At 37.9% G+C, this 22469-nt stretch overlaps 1 long non-coding RNA gene across 1 annotated transcript; it reads left to right on the top strand.

Moving 5' to 3' along the window:
* The first annotated feature begins 15806 nt into the window (after window positions 1-15806).
* Window positions 15807-21808, top strand: LOC128532155 (uncharacterized). The gene is made up of 4 exons (XR_008361273.1): window positions 15807-15879; window positions 15986-16096; window positions 21359-21460; window positions 21768-21808. It is a non-coding gene; the product is annotated as an uncharacterized LOC128532155 (long non-coding RNA).
* The last annotated feature ends 661 nt before the right edge of the window (window positions 21809-22469 follow it).

Raw genomic sequence — 22469 nt, 5'->3', positions numbered from 1 at the left:
CAAAAATGAATGTCATATTTTTGTTGACCTGCTGTAAAATAAAATAAAATTAAATAAACAGCTTCTGATTCTGATCAGCCCTGAAGATTTCATCCACATCGAAAGCAATATTTCCTTTTAAATTGCACATGATAGACTTGCTTCACTGCTTCACTTGATTTCAGCATACATCGATCAGCCATAACATTAACACCACGTCACGTTAACACATTAATGTTGATTATCAATTATATACCAGTAAACTGCTGATAGGATTTTGGGCGCCCAAAGGTCTCACCCATGCCAATAGGTACTTAAGCTCAGCCTTTCCGGTCTGATCCCATAGGAAAAAAATGTAGCAAAACATGCCGAAAAAATCAATGCTGGTGTCGATAGAAAGGCACCAGAACACCCAGTACACCAACGCTCGCCGTGCATGCGACCCAGCAGGCAAAGAACACAAGACTGTAGTCCTGGCTTCCGAACTTCCCAGATCTCAATCCGATTGATCACCTCTGGGATGCGCCAGACAAACAAATTCGCTCCACGGAGGCCCCACCCCGCATCCCGCAGCACTCAAAGGATCCACTGCCAATGTTTGGCCAAAAGCAGAGCCAGAGTTGCCCCGGTGACACAAGAAGAACCTCCACAGTATTGGGTTTAATGTTTTGCATAACAATGTAATGGTTGATTGCTGTAGGAGACAGTCAGTGGAAGGTCTGACCCGATGTATTTTTGTGAACATGGGTGCGTTGTCTCTTATTTAAATTTTGATCACAGTTTGATTACATCATTAGTTAACACCATGTCTGCTATGGTTGCGACTTGAGCCCTGACACCATTTCCACATCAACTTTCAATTCTGTAAAAAAAAAGTATATACAGTACAGGCTCCACATTTCATAAATATGAGATATAATATTAGGACTGTATCCTGTGGATCCTAGTGTCATCCTATAATCATATCACTACATCACTGAAATGACTGTGAAGAGTCTAGGAGAATATTGAAGTGGTCTCTAACAGGCCACACTGAAGCGACTAAATTGCATTCAGTCAAACCATTGTTCATTATGTGATCAATTAAAAGCGTACATATTTCATTCGAAATATTAGCTTGTCTCACTTGTCCACACTGTGCATTTTGTGATTTTGTATGTAGACGTGCGGAAAAGTTTGATTTAAAAAAAGTGAAAAGAAAGGAAATGTTTTTTGTAGAGTTTTGCAGAAAAACTATTTGAATTTCATATTTTATGTTGATTAAAAAAAAACACTGTGCTCACACAAGTTATTTTAGGAGGTTCAGGGTGCGTACAGATTGGCTGGTTGGGTGTTTTTTTTTACATACTAAAGAGTGTTGCAACACTCTGTCTAGACCTGTTGCATCACCAACCCTACAGCAGTATAAATTCTCATTGGTGTCCTGTTTGAAGTTCTGCACAAGGATCCACAATGGCTTTCCTGAGATACAGCTTCGCTCTGGCTCTTTTGAGTGGCCTGGCTTTCAGCTTCAGGATTGAGTCGAACTGTAAGGAACTCGTAAAGCCACTGGAGCTGAATGGCAACTACAGCTCCGTAAGTGTTCAGTTCGATTTTACTGTGCTTGACCAGTGGTATTTAAGGTATTTAAGGTAGTATGAAGGTTTTGTTTTAAAGGAAATTATTATTATTATTATTATTATTATAAATATTGCTACATGGACTCCATAATAATTTATTTTATGTGTATGTGTTTGAGGTGATAAAATGTTGCAATTTTTCTATAATCCTACAGGTGATCTGCACTAAACTATTCACACATCGGCAGGCAGCACAATTTGCTATTTGGGATGAGAAAATGATTTGCTGTTTGATTTAAATTGTAACAACATCTAAAAAAAATACATAATATTGAATGGGAGCATTCCCATAATTATGATTAATTATAATTATGATACTAACAAAATCGCAATACAGATCGAATCGGCACCTAGGTATCGTGCTAATAGCGTATCGGCTGGTTCCTTGTAATTCCCACCCTTAGAAAAAAAATATTTTTGTATTTTTGCACCTTTTTACGTTTTAAATTAATGCGCATTTAATTACAAAATATAGAAAGAAAGTATGCAAGTAAGAAAGAAAGACAGACATTGGTTTATTTAAATTCTTCCATTTTGAGAACATTTTAAGCCCTAATCAGACATAGATTGTACACAGATACGGTATATAAGAACCATATATGGTAACTTTACTGATTGATCTGCATCATTAAAATGACAACAGTCATTTTTTTGCGGGCCACATACCCCGTCAACAACATCCATGGTTCCCAAAATCAGCAATTTGGTTTGATTATGGACGCCCCAAAAGTAAGGCGGAAACAAGGCCGACCACGCGCAACATGGCTCTGGAACGTCCTGGACGATTTAAACCTAAAATGCCCTATAACGGGTTGAGATCTCGCTTTGAATAATTTCCCAACAGATGTAACAGGACACAAGCCTCTCTTTCATTTGTAATTAATTTTTATTCACTTAATAATTCAATTAGTACATAAAGCTGACAGTTATTCAATAGTTTAAATGCACTAAATGTCTTCTCACCTACAGTAAATGTACATGTTTACATGTTAATATTTTAGATCATGGGAAAGTGGACCTCTGCCGTAGGAGCATCTGAAGGTATTGTGGGAATGATCATACAGACGATGGAGACACACTGGATAGAGCTCTCACCTGGTGCTAATGACAAAACCATCCGTGTGAAACAAGCCTACAGGTTATGAGCCTCCCTACTCTTTCCCTGCTCTTTAGAAGTGGTATATCCAAACCCATATTTATACTTTGCAGTTATTTTTCTTTAAAAAGTTATACTTTTCTTTATTGTCTACATGGCTGGCAACAAAAATGAGTTCACCCTAAATGAACATGTCAAAGCTGTGTTTAAAGTGTTACGATTTGTATTATCTAGCGCGGCCCTAATTCTCTTGTTGTAGCCTGAATGGTTTTACTAGAAGGTTTTAGCACTTTTTCTTCCTTTTCCTCCACAGACTAGACAACACATGCAGGCATGATACCATGGAACTCCCTCTTACAAGCGATAAAATTCCTGAGCCTCGTAAGTCCTGATTTATCCCTTTATTCATGCTACAACTATATAATTTCACACAGTTTTGTTTATATCCCTTTTAATTTCAACACATTTTCATATGTCTATTGACAGCCAATGATGGTAGCATCCAGTACTATTTATTACCATCCTGCTCCAACTGTCTTATTGGATACCTCGACCAAGAAGACAAATACTACCACAGCAGAGTACTTATGCTGTTTTGTAAGTATTCTTTTTTTTAAATTCAGCCATCATTTATCACATATACATTACTGCAGTGTGAAATTCTTGTGGAAATTCTAAGGGACTTGCTTAAGGGCCCAACAGGAACAACATGAACCAATAACCTTCTAATCAGCAGTTTAGAGCCATAACACACTGAGCTACCACTGCCCCATGCTGTGAAACACTCAAACCCTTTGGACCATTAGGTTCATCCCCTGTGGCAGATTAGCAGCCCATACAGGGTCTACTCTGCCTTCTGGCCTAAGTCTCCTGCGATAGGCTCCAGGCCTCGGCAATCCTGTATACAGGATAAAGCGGTATAGTCAATGAGTGTGTAAGTGAGTGAGTTCCCAAAATTCTCTCATCCCACATCTGTCAAAGAACTTAACTATAATTTCCCGGGAAATATCAATCAATCTATAGTCTATAGTCTGCACCATTAGTATTGAGTCCTAATCTGTCACTAGATTTGTCTTGTTGATGTAATTTCTGAATGTACCACAAAAGGGCACTGCCTACACAGATTCTGCTTCCACTCTGGCACTCGTGGAAGAGTTTACAGACTTAACAATGTGCTCCATCAGAACTGTTTGTGAACAAGCACTGTACACTACATAAATCCTGAATGTACCATTATGTCATGAACTTATCCTTGTCAGGAATACAACATGGGCATGCTTATATCAGACATGTATCAATAACAGGGTGATATGAAACAGCAAAACAGGAAGTTGATTGAAACGTTCCTAAGTCTAGACATATAGAGTACAGAAATTTGCCAATTAATATATTCTCATTCATTAAATAAAGATACTTTATACATTTAATTCATTTAAAGTATAGTTCTGTCATATGATGTGGAACACTGCGCGGCCCTTGAGGAAGGCCCTTAAGCCTCAACTGCTCAGCAGTGTAAATGTAGAAGATAAATGTGAGTTGCTCTCGATAAGGCAGTAAAACGTAAAGCAGATCTTGACTTATTACATTTCAGAAACTTTTTAAGTATAAAAAAAGTTTTGTGTGTCATGGTTTAGCTCGAGAACGCAACGTTTCAGCATCTACAGTGGATTCGTTTAAAAAGCAAGCTGAGTGTCTGGGATTTCCTGAACTGTTCACTTTCTACAATAAAGTATCAGGTCAGTATAAGTGATGTACACACTGTGTATAAAGGAATTATATAAGTAATGTATAACCAATGACAAACATTGAGGTATACATGCCTAATAATTTATTACGCAATGTATTTTGACAATTCAACAAAGCAATGTGGGTTTAAATGTCAAATCCTTTCAGCATATTAGACTGTAGGTAACGCTGTCTAATACATAAGTCCTGGGTAACTTGGTGATGATATCCACTAAATGTACTCATGTACAGTAATAAATACAGGGGTTATAACAGATATTCTGTGTATTTGTTTTTTTGCAGAATTGTGCCCGGAGTAGAAGCACAAAACACAAAGGAGACTGAAGCAGAGCAAAAGTGAAAACAGTTCTCATTACAATCATTTTTTTCAATGATTATCAATAAAGAGATCTGTTAAACTTGATTCAGGAGTTTTTTAAAATAAAGTGCTCAACTCTGTGTAACAAGTCTCATGATTGAATTGTCAATAGTCGTAGAATCTTTAGATTCTTATATGACAAATTAACTTTTAAAGATTTACAGCTGCTCCGCTGTCTGATTGCGTCTCAAATAATACGTTACAAATATATATATATGAAATATGTTACGAAGCTCATTCATTCATGGACTAGTTTAGATTATAGCTGGTTCTTCCTTAAGGACCTTAAACTTGGCTACTAATTCTAATTGAATGTGTTTTTATAATTAATTAATTATTATTATTATTATTATTATTATTATTATTATATTATATATTAGTATATTAATTATACTGTTTGGATTCTACAAACTAACAAGCAAACAAACAAAAGCATACACACAACAAAAGCATCAACAAAACAAAAAAGACATTAAAAAAAGAATGCATGTAATTTCTTTTATATATTTTGAATGAGTTATACACATACTGTACAGTACCAGTCAAAATTTCGGACACACCTTTTCATTCAGTGGTTTTTCTTTATTATTTTCAACATTGTATAACTACACTATAAATGAACATGTAATTAATTATGTAGTAAAAAAAGAAAAAAGTTAAACAACCCAGAATATTTTTTCATACTGTACTTTAGATTGCCAAAGTGGCTCCAAGTAGCAAGTGGCAGACATACAGTAGTTCAGTATCCACTGTCCAGAAAATGACTGCGTGAGTCAGACCTCCATGGTTGAACAGTGGCAAAGAAACCATTCCACTTCAGAAAAACAACAAGCTAAAAAGACCTGCTTGGGCCAAGAAACACAAGCAATGGACATTAGATCAGTAGAAGACTGTCCTTTGGTCCGATGATTCCAATTTTGGGATTCTTTGTTAGATGTACAGGGAGTAAACAGATAATTTCTGAATGTGAAGCTCATGCTGTGAAGCATGCACAAGGAGATGTTCTTCTCATAAAATGTTTTGTAACCTTCTTAAAATTGAGAGCACACTTAACCAGCATGGATACCACAGCTTGTTGCAATCACATGCCATGCCACCTGGTGTGTACTTAAGGGTTGTTTTCCAACGGGAACATGACCCGAAACACACCTCTAGGTTATATAAAAGCTATTTGTTCAACAGGAGAGCAATGGATGCTGCATCAGATGACCTGGCCTTCAGGTGCATCTCTCTGTTGACAATTTAGCAAATAATTTTCAAAGTTCCGACAATCCAGTCGCTGAATGTTCACGAGAACGACTGCAGCTGGTTTCGAGCCACTTCGGCTGGGCTCGTCATTCACAGGCGTACAACTTTTTAAAAATATTTTGCACCCTTTAAATGTTTTACTAACGCTCACTGTACTGCGCTTGAAGTCTTCTGTAAGTGTATGTCATCGCCTTCATTGATCGGAAATTTCCTTATTAATCCCAGTTTGACTTGAACGACCCTTTTATGTCATATGTTAAAACAGCTCAAACTATATGGTTACACAGGGATACATCCAAACTGATTAGTGTTTACCATATTTTAATATGTTCTTGTTTTTATGCAGAGATTTGACATAAGGAGACAGCATGAAACCATTTCCTAAAAAAAATAACTACTGAAAGTTTAGTGATGTAGCTGCGTAGTTGGTAATGATAGTTGACTTTGAAAAAAAAAAAAAACTCAACCTTTGCTCACACTAGCTTTGGATGCAGTTCAGGGTCTGTACAGATTGTTTTTTTTCATATAGGGGAGAGTTACAGTATTACAAACTATTTATACCTGTTGCGCCACTCTTAAAGACAGACAGGAGCATAAGGTTCTCGCTGGAGTCCTGTTTGTAGTTCAGCACGAGGATCTGCCATGGCTTTCCTGAAATACAGCTTCACTCTGGCTTTTTTAAATGGCCTGGCTATGAGCTTCATAATTGAGCCGAACTGTAAAGAACTCACAGAGCCACTGGAGCTGGATGGCAACTACAGCTCAGTAAGTTCAGCTTACGTTATACAATTACAAGTTTTTTAAGGAACATTTAAGGAACCCTTCACAGAAATTGAGCTATGAATGGTTCATGTACATCTGTGAATAATAGCATTTAATTTAAAATATATTATGTAAAACGGAAATCAAAATGCAATTTTCAAAAAACATTAGAACTGATACAGTATAGTGTCCACTGTTGGTGTACCCATGTGAAGAGGTCAATGTCTAATGTTTGTTTAATGACTGATCATTACCGTTCTGAGCTTTTTTTTTGGACTAATTAGTCTTCAATCAATAATATGTCGATTAAAACAGTCGTGCAAGTGAGCACGCACACACATGCAGTATTTATAAAACCACATCTGAGTTGGATGTTTGCACATGAATTTCAAAAATTACAGTGAGTAGGAGTGTAGATTTGTAAATCAGATGAGCTAGCAAGGAAAGCGCAGAAAGCAGCAAAAAAGAAAAGTGATTAGTTATACTGGTGATGCTGAATGCCGAGTGGTTGGAACAGACGAGAGGGGAAATGAGGTCACCGCTGAGGCAGATACATAAATGACCAATTTTTTATTCTATCTTTAGGCACTTTTGCACTTGCGGAATTATCATATTCGCATGTTTTTTTTTACTAATTTTTTAGATAATGGGGAAGTGGATCCTTGCCGTGGGAGCATCAGAGGGTATTGTGGGAATGATCGTACAGACGATGGACACACATTGGCTGGAGCTCTCACTTGGTGCCAACGATGATACTCTCTTTATGAAACAAGCATTCAGGTTAAGCATTGTTAAAATGGATTGAGGTGGATTATTGATATTCATATTTTTCCTTGCTATAAACCAGTTTCATCATGCATTTATCTGGCTTCTTCCTAAATATTTAGTAAAAGTAGCGTGAAATGTAAGTGACTGTGGACAAAACCTATTGCAGTACATCTTGAAAACACATCTTTGGATGTGCTGTTATAAAAAAAATAAACAACAATGAGATGGTGTGATGCATTCCTAAAGCTTAAATTAACTGATACTGTATACAGATGGTTTCATCACACTGCTATTGTTCTGTAACTGAAATTTTTTAGTAGGTATGATTTCACACTTTCTCTTTTTCCTCCACAGAATAGACAACAGATGTAGGTTTGAATCCAATGACATCCCCCATAAAAACAATTCTGGTCATGGGTCTGGTAAGTCCTTAACTATCTTCTTTTCCATGCTATAACCAGTAAATGACACACTGTTTTGATTTTACACCTTTTATTTCCATTACATTTTAATATTCCTATTGACAGATGATGGTGAAAATATCCAGTACGGTTTATTACCATCTTGTTCCACCTGTCTAACTGCATACTTCAGCCAACAGTATGGAGAATACCCCACCAGAACACTTTTCTTGTTCTGTAAGTCACTTTTCTATCACTTTGAGCAATTATGTCATTCCCATAACTGTCTGTTTCCATACCAGTGCCGGAACTTTACAATATTAAGTGTATATGGAAAGAGCTCACAGCCTTAACAATGTGCTAAATCAGTGTTACTGATTTCCTACAGAAGTGTAAAATTAGCGAATGAAAATAATATTCATTTATTACATAAAGATGCGTCATACATTTAATTTTCATTTATAGTTATGTCTTATGTTGTGGAACACTGCTGGGACATCGATCAAGGCCCTTAACTGCTCAGCAGTGTAAATTTATAAAATAAATGTAAGTTGCTCTGGAAAAAGAGCGTCTGCAAAAAGACTGTAAATGCGAAGAGCATCCTGACTTATTACATTTCTGAAACATTTCAGTAAAAATGTGTATTTGTGTGTAATGTTGTAGCTCGAGAACGTGAAGTTTCAACATCTGCAGTAGATTTGTTCAAAAAACAAGCTGAGTGTCTGAAATTTCCTAAACCGTACACTTTCTACAGTACAACATCCGGTCAGTATGAGTATTGTACTGTATACGCTATGTATAAAAGCATAATAGTAGAAATATTAATGTATAAATGCCTAATTATCCATATCCATCCATTACATAATATAGTTTATGAGACAAAGTAGTAGTTTAGATCATATTTAAACTCTTTAGATCACATATTTTTTAGTCATATTCTGATGGTACTTGCTGTTTAAGGAACTTTTTTTTTTTAAAGATTATTATTATTATTTATTACCTTTATTACCTTTTCTTAGTTAACAACTGTGAGCACCTGTAACCGGGCATAAGCAATTTCCCTCTGGGATTAATAAAGTTATTTGAATATCTAGTTAATAAAATTCAGCAAATCAGTGTTGGTTTAAAGTTTGAATTCCTGTAAATCAGTCTAATACATAAGTTCTGTGAAACACCTTGATCTAATCCAGCAGAAATTATATGAGTAACAATCCTGACACTAATTGTATTACACATATACAGTAATAAATACATGGGTTATAAAAGATATTCTATGTATTTTTGTTTTTTGCAGAATTGTGCCAAGAGGGTTCAAATGAGACTGGAGCAGAGCAAAACTGAAAACAGTTTTCTTCACCACAATGACTTTTTTTGATGATTACCAATAGAGAGATCTGTTAAACGGCATTAAGGAGTTTTACAAATACAATGGAACCTCGGTTCACGAACGCCCCTGAGTACGAACAAATCGGTTCACTGGTTCACTGCCGCTATCAGCTGAACACAAGGGCATGAGTGCGTTGCCCATCAACAGTTTTGCACACGATCGTGCACATGATAAAAGAATTTTGTATCATCCGAACAAAACTGTGCCGAACAGGGTGCTACACCTAATGTGGTGTCAAAAATCTAAAGATAAATATAGTTCATAGTGATGGAGAACTGATTAATTCTTTTCACATGTATTTCTATGGAAAAACTGAATTGGTGTCCGGCCAAATTGGGATACAAACAGAACTTAAGAATTTTTTAATTTTAGAAGGATTTACGTTCATGAACCTGTGGTTCCACTGTAAAGTGCTCGACTCGTGTAACATGTTTCATGTTTGTATTGTACTTATCAAATTTTTGGATGAACCCTTAGTAAAGCATAATACATTCTCAAATTTAACTTTAACAGATTGGAAGCAGCACCTCCACTCCATGAATTTAAAAGGTTTTTTAAAAAATGTAAAAAAAAAAATTAAAGCAATAATTTTTTTTTTTTATTTTACTAGTTTTTAGGAATTTGTTTCTTGAAAGAAATAAAATTATCTGGTTTTCACTTGCATTATTCTTGAATCGAGTAACATTTCAACTAGAAATAAGATTAATAAATGTTTTATTAATGAGTAAGTCATTCACAAACATACAGGCTTCTTTAAAATGTTTGCACCATTCAGATTTTTTACTGTGGCTAGGAGACTTATCACCGTAATGCGCTTGAAGTTTTCTGTAAATGTCCATCGGTTTTATGCCTTCAATCAACAGAAATTTCACAAGTCCTCGTTTGACTTGAACACAGCTAGTATTTAATATCTTCATCCAATCTGATTAGTGTTTTCTATATTATAATTTATTCTTGTTTTTTATGCAGAGATTTGACACAAAGTGACAGCATGAAATCACTTTCCACTAAATAGCTTTAGTGTTGTCAATACATAGTTGACTTTAAAAAAAAAACACACACTCAACCTTTGCTCACACTATTTGTTTTTTTATTGCAGTTTAGAGTCTGTACATATCAAGTGGGTGTTTTTGTTTATATAACGGAGGGTTACAACACACTGTCTAGACCTGTTGCATCACTATAAAAGGGAGCTAGACCAGACCGACAGAAGTATCAAGTTTTACTAAAGGTGTCCTGTTCATATTTTAGCACGAGAATCTGCCATGGCTTTCCTGAAATACAGCTTTTCTCTGGCTCTTTTGAGTGGCCTGGCTTTGAGCTTCATAATTGAGCCGAACTGTACGGAACTCATAAAGCCACTGGACCTGGATGGAAACTACAGTTCAGTAAGTTCAGCTTTAACAAGCTATACAAGTTCCATTTAAAGTCTTTAGATTTGCTTAAGGAACTTTTAAGGAACCTTCAATGTCAATGTATAATGTTTGTTTATTGTATAATGACTGATTATTAGTCTTTCTGCTACTCCTGCAATTAGTTTTCAATTAGTTAACATGTCAATTAAAACAGTCATGCAAATGAGCGACGCAATATTCACAAAAACACGTTAGAAGTTTACACAGGTTTTCCATAATTACAGGGAGTACTAGTGTAGGTTTGTAAATTATCAGATAAGCTAACAAGAAAACGCAGCATCTCATGTAGCATAGCATTTCCAATTATGCATCAATCCAAATAATCATTGGAGAGGTGATGAAGGGTTTGAGTTGAGATGTATGGAAAATTGGGTGGATCTGGAGCGCCGCAGGCAGCTGGAGCTGGTAGGTGACAGGGTTAATTCGTAGAGTGATGCGGTATGGTCCAATGAATCTGGATGAGAGTTTCCGTGATTCCGTATTGAAAGCCATACCTTGTCACCTACTTTGTACAAACGTCCCAGAGGGTGTCGACGGCGATGTTGGGCGACGTAGCTGGTGTTGGCGCGTTGGATGGCTAGGTTTCCTTGATTCCATATCCGCCGACACCTACGGACCAACTGTTGGGCTGATGGTACGTCAACCTCCGGTTCTTGATGGTTGAACATCGGAGGTTGGAAAACATACAGTAGCAAACCTTAAATGGGCTTATGCTGGTAGCAGAGGAGACGTGAAGGTTGTGGGACAGCTCTGCCCATGTGAGGTAGCGGACCCAGGAGTGCTGGCGATCAGAAACAAAACACTTCAGGTAGCGCTCCAGCTGTTGGTTGGTCTGTTTCGTCTGACCGTTAGTCTGGGGGTGGTAACCGGATGACAGACTACTGGTGGAATCGATCAGGCGGTAGAAGGCCTTCCAGAACCGGGCAGTGAACTGGGGCTCCCTGTCCGAGACAGCTACAGGGGTGTAGCTTCTGGTCTGGGCCTCATTGGGAGAAAACAGCGTCGCCGCCCACATCAGACGCGTCCACCTCCACAACGAATGGTTTGTTGGCGTCCAGGTGGAGAAGAATAGGAGCGGTGGTGAAGAGGTAAGACAGTTCTTGAAAGGCAGAGATGGCGGCTGGAGTGAGTTGAAATGGACGAGAAGAGGGCCTGGTCAGGGTGGTTAGTGGTGCCGCAACTGTACTGTAGCCCCGGATAAAGCAACGATAGAAATTTGCATACCCCAGAAACCGTTGAAGCTGCTTGAGTGTCCTGGGTAGGGGCCATTGATGCACAACTTCTAGTTTCTGCGGGTCCATGGCCACACCCTGGGACGAGATAACAAAACCCAGGAACATGGTGGAGTGCTTGTGAAAAGCACACTTTTCCAGCTTGCAGTACAGTTGGTGTGCAAACAATCTCTTTAGAACAGCTCGGACGTGTTGAATATGTTCCTTGGTGTTGTGGGAGTAAATTAGTATGTCGTCTAGGTAGACAAACACCCATCGGCCTAACATATCCCTCAGGATGTCGTTGATAAATTGTTGGAAGGCCAAGGGTGCGTTACAGAGTCTGAACGGGAAGACCAGGCTTTCATAATGTCCAGTGGGAGTGATGAAAGCCGTCTTCCACTCATCGCCCTCCCTGATACGCACCAAGTTGTAGGCGGTCCAGAGGTCCAACTTTTTAAACACGGTGGCACCAGAGAGGGCGTCCAGGGCTGAGTTTGTGAGCAGCAACGGGTGTCGGTTCTTTATGGTGATCTCATTTAGCCCCCGATAGTCGACACACGGGTGAAGTTCGCCCCTTTTCTTCTTCACAAAGAAGAATCCCGCGGCTGCTGGCGAGGAGGAGGGCTGGATAGTTCCATGGCGAAGAGCGCTGGCTACGTATTCCTCCATCGCCTTAGTCTCACTGGCTGATAGTGAATAGAGGTGGCCACGGGGGGAAACGGAGCCCGGCTGAAGCTCTATCGCCAGGTCATATGGGCGATGAGGTGAAAGGTGGGTTGCCCGTCTTTTGCAAAAGGCTTCAGCCAGGTCCCGGTAGGCCGGAGAGATGGCATTGATGTCGACATCGGGTGCCTCGGACTCCGTGGAACACGTCCCAGCTTGGGCCCGCAGGCAAAGTTCAGTGCAGGTTGGCCCCCACTGGAGGATCCGGTTCTGCGTCCAGGAAATCAGATGGTCGTGCTGCAGCAGCCAGGGATAGCTGAGTATGATGGGCGGTGAGGAGATGGAGGTGAGATGAAAGTGATCGTGGTGTTGGTCAATAGTAAGAGTGATGGGTTGGGTCTGGTGAGTGATGGGACTGGAGGAAAGGGGGCCGGCCGTTGACAGATGTGATCTAAACTGGCTGGGATAGCCAGTTTCACCCCCATTTCTTTGGCATAAGTAGAGTCAATGAAGTTACCTGCGGCACTTTGGACCCGCTTGTGGCCAAATTGGAGGAATAACTGTACCGTGAAGCGGGAGCTGGTGGTGTTGGTGGTGGAGATTTGGAAGGGGCGTTTCCCGGCCGGAGAGGGTAGATCGCTGTCGTCCGGCACGCTCATCCTTACTACGCGAAGCCAGTCCCTTGTAGTAGGATGTCCGGAGCGCGGCGTCTCCCCCGGATGTCTGTACAGCGAGGGTGCGGAATCCGGCTGTATAGCGGCTCACGGACGATCCTTCCTGACGCAGGTGGTACAGCTTGGTGTCGGTCTCCACCTCGCTCGCAGAATGTTCAAAGGTAAGTCTGAGCTGACGAGTGAATTCGTTGTAAGAATGGGCGGTGTCTGAATCTGATCTGAGAACTGCCGTGGCCCACTCAGCTGCCTGCCCGGATAGCAACGAAACGAGTAGCGCGATGCGCAGCCGATTGGTGGAATACTTGGTGGAATTGAACTCAAACACCAGATCTAAAGCCGTCAAGAACACACTACACTTCCCGTCCGTGCCATCCCATTTGTCTGGTAGAGAGAGGAAAACATCAAAGGGGTGGGGGGCAGTTGCGATGCCACAACTCCGCCGCGACGGGTGGCCTGGTGGCCGGCTAGCCGCGCTAGCAACAGGAAGGCTTAGTTATTCTGTCAAGAACTAACCTGAGTAGACCAGAATACGTAGCCTTAGCGGTTAGCCCTTTGTAGCGTGGATGGTAAAACGCTTCCTCTTTCCTTATTTGGTAATACTTCCTGTAGCCTTTGTCAAGACAAATATACATACAAATAGCACGTCTCTGCTGTGTTTCCTATTCCTTATCTTTCTGCCTGTCTTCAGGTCCCCCTATGACTTACATGTTAATAACTTTTTTTCTTTTGATGTTCGAGACGTACGTGACAAAGGGCCCCAAGTGATACTAAGTATATTAACTCCTAGCATGCCAAAGCAAATTAAAGTGTACTTGCAGCCAGACTAATGACTAGTATACTTTAAGGTGGCTATTTTGGAACAACATTTAAGTTATTATTCAATTATATAAAAGTACTCTTAATACAATGTACTTGTATTATATCATACAGTACAGACAGTCTTCTACAAAACTGTATTGCAAATGTGTTATCAGTACACTAAAGGAGTTTAGGACCATATACAAACTCTGAATAGATTTTCTACATTATTACATGTTTTTGAAATGCATTACATCAATAATGACAAGGAAGATTTTGTTCATGTGTTCAACAGTTTTCATTTGCACAATGTTACAAAAAAGTGGTAAAGTGCTCGCCCTATCATCCAGAGATCGCTGGTTCGATTCCCGGGTGCTGCTGTAACCTCTCGCAGCTGGAGATCTAGAGAGAGCTGATTGGCTGTGCTCTCTTAGAGGGGCGGGATGAGAGATACTTACTGTAGTGCTCCCACACATTAATCACGGCTCTACAGCCAATCAGGGGCGCCTGTGAGCTAACGCGAGCTAACTTCGTGCCCTGGATGTGCATCCCACAAATCTCCATCAATTGCAAGATGCTATCCTATCAATATGGGCCAACATTTCTAAAGAATGCTTTCAGCACCTTGTTGAATTAATGCCATGTAGAATTAGGGCAGTTCTGAAGGCGAAAGGGGGTCAAACACCGTATTAGTATGGTGTTCCTAATAATCCTTTAGGTGAGTTTATATCGCCCGGAGTGGATGAGAGTCATTTTTATTTTTTAGAGCCTCGTCAGGTTTTAAGGAGACAGCGGAGTTCTGTTAGTTTTTTGTTTTTAGTTTTCTTTTGTTTCCAATTAATAAACCCACACTACAGGATCTCCAAATGGGAAAGAATTCCCGTGTTGTATACTGGTGATATTGAATTCTGAGTGGTTGGAACAGACGAGATGGGAAATGAGGCTGCTGCTGTGGGTGTTACAGAAAACAACCAATTTTTTTATTTTATTTTTAGGCATCTTGCAGCCTCTTAATTTCTTCCCTAATTGTTTATATTTATATTTTAATGTATTTAATATTTTAGATAATGGGAAACTGGAACCTTGTTGTAGGAGCATCAAAGGGAGACTTTGTGGGATTGTTCTTAATCATGATAAAATCACTTTGGATGGAGCTCTCACCTGGTCCAAACAGCAATACTCTACTTTCGAGACAAGTATCCAGGACAAGGTGGGTTATTTTTGCTTGCTCTTTAGAGGTAGGTTAGTTTCATATTTTTACTCTCCTACCTGAAATGGCTAACCATATAATTTTAAGTTTTAATGATATAAACCAGTTACAGCATAGATGTACTACTCTGAGTAGTTAATAAAAATAGCATGAAATGTAGATGATGGTGGTCAAAGATTCTTGCAGTACATCTTGAACACATTTGGGAGTGCTGTTATAGACAAATAAACAACAGAATGGTGTGATGTTGACTTAAGGATGTTCCAGTGTTTTATTCACACAGCATTTTGTCAATAAATTGTTCCAATAATAGTAGAAGCACAGTGAGCACCTACTACTTAAGATTATATGAACTCGTACTGTATACATATGTTTTAGTGATTGACTAAAATAGACTGCTATTGTTCCGTAGAAGCCTGAATATTTTAACTGGAATATTTTAAACCATATTTGCTTTTTTTCCTCCACAGTATATTCGACATTTGTACGAGTACCACCAGCAATTACACCTTTAAAACAGGCAATCCTTTACATCAGTCCAGTAAGTCCTTAGCTATCTTCTTATCCATTCTTTGATCAGTCAATTTTACACTGTTTTTGTTTTTACACCTTCTATTTCCATTACGTTTTCATATGTTTCTTGACAGACAATAGTGAAAATGACCTGGTCTATCTCTTACCATCATGCTCCACCTGTCACGCTATTTACGGCGGCAAACTAAGTGAAGGAGAGCCCAGTAAAATATTTTTCCTGTTTTGTAAGTCACTTTTTTTTCTTTGGGATATTATGTCTATTCCCATAACAGTCTATTTCCATAACTGTGCCAGAACTTAACTACTGTATGAAGGTGAGGCAAAAATTATCCACACTCTGGGTGTAGAATTTATTTTCATTAACTTTTAGAAAAGAAGTTTTTGAACATAATCTCCTTACTGTTTAAGACGCTTTGTTCATCTGTAAACTAGTTTTCATATTTATCCTTTTAAAATGTTTTAGGCTGAGCTGCAAGCCATATATGCACCGCTGTCACTTTTTCATCAGAAGTGAATCCTAATCCTCGTAGGGCTGCTTTCAGGTGACCAAACAGGGGAAAGTTCAATTGAGCGAGATTAGGGCCTGTATTCACAAAGCTTCTTAAGCCTAAAAGTTGCTCCTAGTGATGAAATTCTAAGACAAGACAATTCTTAGAATTATGACATTTTCTTATAATTTCCCCTTAAATTTAGGACTAAATCTTAGGGTTAGTCCACACAAAGCCGGTGCGTTCCCTATCCGATCATTTTTTTTCCGTAAACACGGCGTCGTCTCAAGAAATATCTGCGTACACACGAAACCACTGAAAACAGTGTAGTATATATGCCAGACCAGTATGGGGCGCTGTAATTCTGCCATAGAGATACACTATACACGGAGAAGAAGACTTTGAGCATGCGCATAACCATCGCGCTGTATACGAACCAAGATGGTGTTGTCCATTATCGCTTGTTGCTCATAACAGTTGAATAGAAGCAATAGATTTTGCTGTAATAAAGCCAGTAGGCTTTGTAGCAACACGAACACAATCATGTAGTCCGCCATTATTGTTGTTGCTGTTACGTGTGACGCAGCCGACACGTAATGTGATGACATCATCGTTTCACAAAATATACGGATTGGCTGTACACACGAAACCGCAAGAGTGTCGTTTTCAGATTTATCCACTTTGGGACCCGGTTTCAAAAAATAGCGGTTTCAGTCTCCTAAAACGGCGGATCCGTGTGGACAAAACAGCAATACGATAAAAAAATTTATATGATTGAAAGATTTGAAGATAAAAATAATTTACGAAACATCTTAGCACTAAAAACGGCTCCTAAGGTAAAAATTAAAAGGAAAGTAGAATATTCTTCAAACACTGAACATAAAGCTAAAAGTAAACACTGCTCTTTTGTCCAATTTGTTTTTGTTTGTTTACTTCCCTCCATCTCTCTTGGATTGTTGACTACATACCATCCAAAAGTGTAACTTAAACAGTCTGTCCTGCAATCATGTAAATTGGTAAAAGCTGAGCCATTTTGCTCCCATCAATCTTAAATGGATAACAAGTAATAAAATCAGTATGGTAAATAAATGTAAGAACTTTAATATAGTAACTACTGTGTGGAAATTGGTTGCTATGGAGCGATATCCCGGACAATATTTAAAAGGAATTGCAAATTACATTTGCAATTGCGTTTTCCATACTGTATGTGGACGCATAAAGTGTGCCATAATTCAAATGCAATTGCAAACTTTGCATTACCGTTTGCTGTTTCGCCTTCGTGAACGCACACTGACTGCCTAATTTCAAATAAAATAGGAAAAGTCCATTTGCATTTGTATATCCCATGTCTTACAAGTCATGAGCCTGCCATATTGAAATAGCAAAATCAATGACCACGTTTGCTTTTTCACTTTCTCTGCGTCGCGCGTCAAGCCGGCCAAAATTCAAACGCAATCGCTAATCCATTTGCAATTGCATTTCCAACACGTTACACGGAAACCTGTCAATCAGCGTCAGGGGCGGGTCTATACTGTGGGGCGGGATTGTGTGGGGAGTGACGTCACTCGCAGTCGCCGACCAAGAGGGGGAAATTTAAGCAATGGAGGTGAACCGCAGTAAAGTTGCGTTATGCCCCCTGTCATGGATTGCACCCCCCCACAAAATCTCTATCAAATATATTAGAACATCATAATCAAAAATTCATATTATTATAATTATTATTATCAAATATATTATTACTTTTATAATTAACCCTAGGCACGTGACAAATTAATACACGAAAATTAAGACATGTAATACAAATTCTCATATGTTTATTTTGTGGAACATTTATTTTGCCGGGGTTTGTCATGTAATACAAAAATGTTTACAATAAATAACTATTGTTTATAATGAAAAACTACACAATGCGATTTTTATTATAAATAAGCAATATAAAAATATACATATATATGAAAAAATATATATAATTGATGTATTTTTTCCCTATACAACATGTCTTTTTTATATTGCTTATTTTATAATAAAATTCATTTGGTGCAGTTTGTAAATCATAAACCTATAAATTTATATTCTAATATAATATTTGATAGAGGTTATGTGGGGGGCGGGGGGGATCCGTGGCAGGGAGGCATTTTAGCGCATAACATTACAAAAAAAAAGTTTAATAGCTTTTTCGTTATGTGGATTACACATGTAAAACCAGTTGTACTATAATCCACTCTATCAGTTTCAGTTTGATTTCATTTTTTTAAAATGAATAATAAAAAACTAAATGAATTAATATCAAACTGAATATTGCAAAGGGAAGGGTTGTAGTTATTAGCAAGGATAGAGTGCATTATAGTACAGTTGGTTTTACATTTTCTAAATGCTAAGTTTCTATAGCAAAGTTAATGAATTTTGTTGATTTAATTGTCATTTTTGCAACTCATAATAGACTGTACCAAGTACATTCATTTTCATACATATCTTTACACTTATTATTATTTTAATAATAAAAAACACCCTAACTCTCATTTAACAAATTGTCTGTGTTATTGCCACAATAATTGTCTGTGTAATCATTTATTTTAAAATGTACATTGAAATAATTATTAATCAATTAAACAAACAAATAAATAAACAAATAATCCATACTGTAGCCTAACAGTGTAGTATGTTTGATGTCCTGTGAAGTATTTCTCTGTAATCTTGTGTATTCTTTTGTAAATAAATGGTTGGGTCTTGGTTATGCACTTTTTATACAGTCCCTTAGTGACTCTATTGCTATAAAGCTCCGGTAAGCAGCGTTTTTGAAATATTTAGCTCCAGCAGGCTGTAACAGGAGAAGTTGTAAAAAAAAAATATTTATTTGTAATAGCTTCTCTGTCCACTTCAGAGTAAGAAAATATGCGATTTGTCATTTTTGCGTGTAATTTCTTAATAAACAAATGAGATAATCTCGGTTCACCTCCATTGCTCAAAATCCCGCCTCTTGGTCGGCGATTGCGAGTGACGTCACTCCCCATATAATCCCGCCCCACAGTATAGACCCACCCCTGACGCTGATTGACAGGTTTCCGTGTAACGTGTTGGAAAAGCAATTGCAAATGGATTAGCGATTGCGATTGAATTTTGGCCGGCTTGACGCGCGACGCAGAGAAAGTGAAAAAGCAGACGTGGTTATTAATTTTGCTATTTCAATATGGCAGGCTCATGACTTGTAAGACATGGGAAATACAAATGCAAATGAACTTTTCTTTTTTTATTCAAAATTTGGCAGTCAGTGTGCGTTCACGAAGGCGAAACAGCAAACGGTAATGCAAAGTTTGCAATTGCATTTGAATTATGGCACACTTTATGCGTCCACATATGGGAAACGCAATTGCAAATGTAATTTGCAAATGTAATTTGCAATTCCTTTTGAATATTGTCCGGGATATCGCTCCATAGGTTGCTTCAAAAGTAGACACATTTTCAACATCTAGCTACTTTTAATTAACTTTAAGATATTTAGCCTATAACAAAAACTTTGCATAAAGTAGCCTGTAGTCATGATTATAGAATTTCTTTATATACTGTACAAGCATTATGATTTCACTGTCTATTCTATTATCATATATTCTTTTTTTTCACAAGAAGCACATTTTAAAACCTCTAAAGATTTTTATCAACCAATCACAGTCCTTGAATTGCTGCATCATCCCTAGCAACGGGGTCAACCACACCTCCTCACTAAGATGAAGATTTTTGTACTTTCTTTCCTGAGAGTTGCTTTGAGAAGTTTCCAAAATCACTTTTATTCTATGAAAGCTAGGACTTTTTATGTTAAGATAGTAGCTCTCTAAAAGAATTCTAAGAAGCTTTGTGAGTACGGCCCCTGATCTTCAATAAGCATCCCACCGTAATGACCACTGTTGATTGTTAATTGAGAATCTTAGAAAACTGTAAGCGTTGATGAACTCTCCAGCTAATGGTTGAACTTTTTCTCGGCGGTGATTGAGAATGTTTCCGTTCCATACTCTGCAATTTACTTTCAGGCTGGTAGTGATGAACTTTTACCTTTCTCTCCAAGTTTTGTTAGCAGATAAAGCTTTTTCCATACTATGCACAAAGTCTTCGATAAATAACGCCACTAGGTACACCCTCAGTCCACTAAAAAAAATAATTAGGAAAGTGCAGGTTAATTTGTTTTATTTTTACTTTATATTGTGTGTTAATTATTTTTATGTATGGGCTGTGAAATGAAAAATTTGAGTTTCCATTATTTCTTATATGGTATTTTGCTTTGATTTACGAGTGTTTTGATATACAAGCTCGCTACTGCTGGGACGGATTATGCTCGCAATCCAAGGTTTGATTGTACACTCTGTACACACTGTAGTCTGGACAATGTTTTGAGTACTGATCAATCATTGAAATTGTATTGTTGATGTTATTTCTGTATGTACCACGCAGTGGCATTGCCTACACAGATTTTGCTACCACTCTGGTGCTCTTCGAAGAGATCACAGCTTTAATTATGTGTGCCATCAATGTTACAAAATTTTTCCTGAACAGAGCATGGTAAACTTCTTACTACAATGCGCAATTATGTCCTGAACTCATTCCTGTCAGGAATACAACTTGAGCATGGGCATGCTTACATCAGAAATTAGTCAATGACAGGGTGACGTGATAAAGCAGAACAGAAAATCGAGTGATTTCCTATACACATGCACACATACAGTACAATAGCAGTTTGCCAATAAATATCATCTTAATTCATTAGATAAACATGCGTCATACATTTTAGATATTTAGATAGTTATGTCATATGTTGTAGAACACTGCTTGGCCCTTGAGCAAGGCTCTTAAGACCCAACTGCTCAGTAGTGTAAAGGTATAAAATAAATGTAAGTTGCTCTCGATAAGGACATCTGCAAAATGCCATGACTGTAAATTTAAAGTGCTTCCTGACTTATTACATTTTAGAAATGCTTCAGTAAAAAAGTCGATTTGTGTGTCATGTTGTAGCTCGAGAACACACCGTTTCAGCATCAGCAGTGGATTTGTTTAAAAAGCAAGCTGAGTGTCTGGGATTATCTGAACCGTTCATCTTCTACAATACAACATCAGGTCAGTATGAGTTATGTGTATGTATGTAGTTTATGAGAGAGTAGTTTAGAAGATATCTAGTTACTAAAATTCAGCAAATCAGTGTCGGTTTAAAGGTTGAATACTTTCAGCACATTAGATTGCGTGTAAATCTGTTTAATATATAAGTCCTAGGTATCACCTTAACTAATCCAGGAGGAGTTACATGGGTTAAATCCTGACACTATTCCTAATCCTAATACCATAATAGTATTACACATACTGTATACAGTAATTTACACACAATCATGGGTTATAACAGATATTCTGCATATTTGTGTTTTTGCAGAATTGTGCCCGGAGGATACAAAGGATAGTGAAGAGGAGCAAAACTGAAAACAGTTCTCATTTCATTTTTTTTTTTTTTTTGAATGATTATCAATAAATATATTTCTTAAACTGGATTCAAGAGTTTTAGAAATAAAGTGCTCAACTCTGTGTAACGTGTTTTATGTTTGTATTGTCAATAATCATATGTTGTCAATGACTAGAAATAAGCTTAATTAAACTTTCATTAATAAATAAGACATTCACTTTAAAATGTTTGCACCATTCAGATGTTTTACTGTGGCTAAGAGTCTCACCACCGTACTGCACCTAAAGGCTTCTGTGAATGTCCTTCAATCACCAGAATTTTCATCACAAGTCCCGATTTGACTTAAACGCTCCTCAGATTTAATATCTTAAAAAAACATGGTTTCAAAAGGATTTATCTGAACTGATTAGTGTTTTCTATATTGTAATTTATCTTTGTTTTTATGCAGAGATTGGACATAAAGAGACAGCATGAAATAACTTTCCACAAAATAGCTTGGTATTGTCGACATATAGTTGGTAATAATAGTTGAAAAAAAAACTTTGCTTATGCTAGTTTTTCATTATTTTGTTCTTTAATGGTTTATGGTCTGTACAGATTGATTGGATGTTTTTGTACATATAATGGAAAGTTACAACACTTTTCCTAGACCTGTTGCATATTTAATACAGCTGT

Source organism: Clarias gariepinus, chromosome 10, assembly GCF_024256425.1.
Source record: "Clarias gariepinus isolate MV-2021 ecotype Netherlands chromosome 10, CGAR_prim_01v2, whole genome shotgun sequence".
In the NCBI taxonomy this organism is placed as follows: Eukaryota; Metazoa; Chordata; class Actinopteri; order Siluriformes; family Clariidae; genus Clarias; species Clarias gariepinus.
This window is presented reverse-complemented; position numbering and strand designations above follow the sequence as displayed.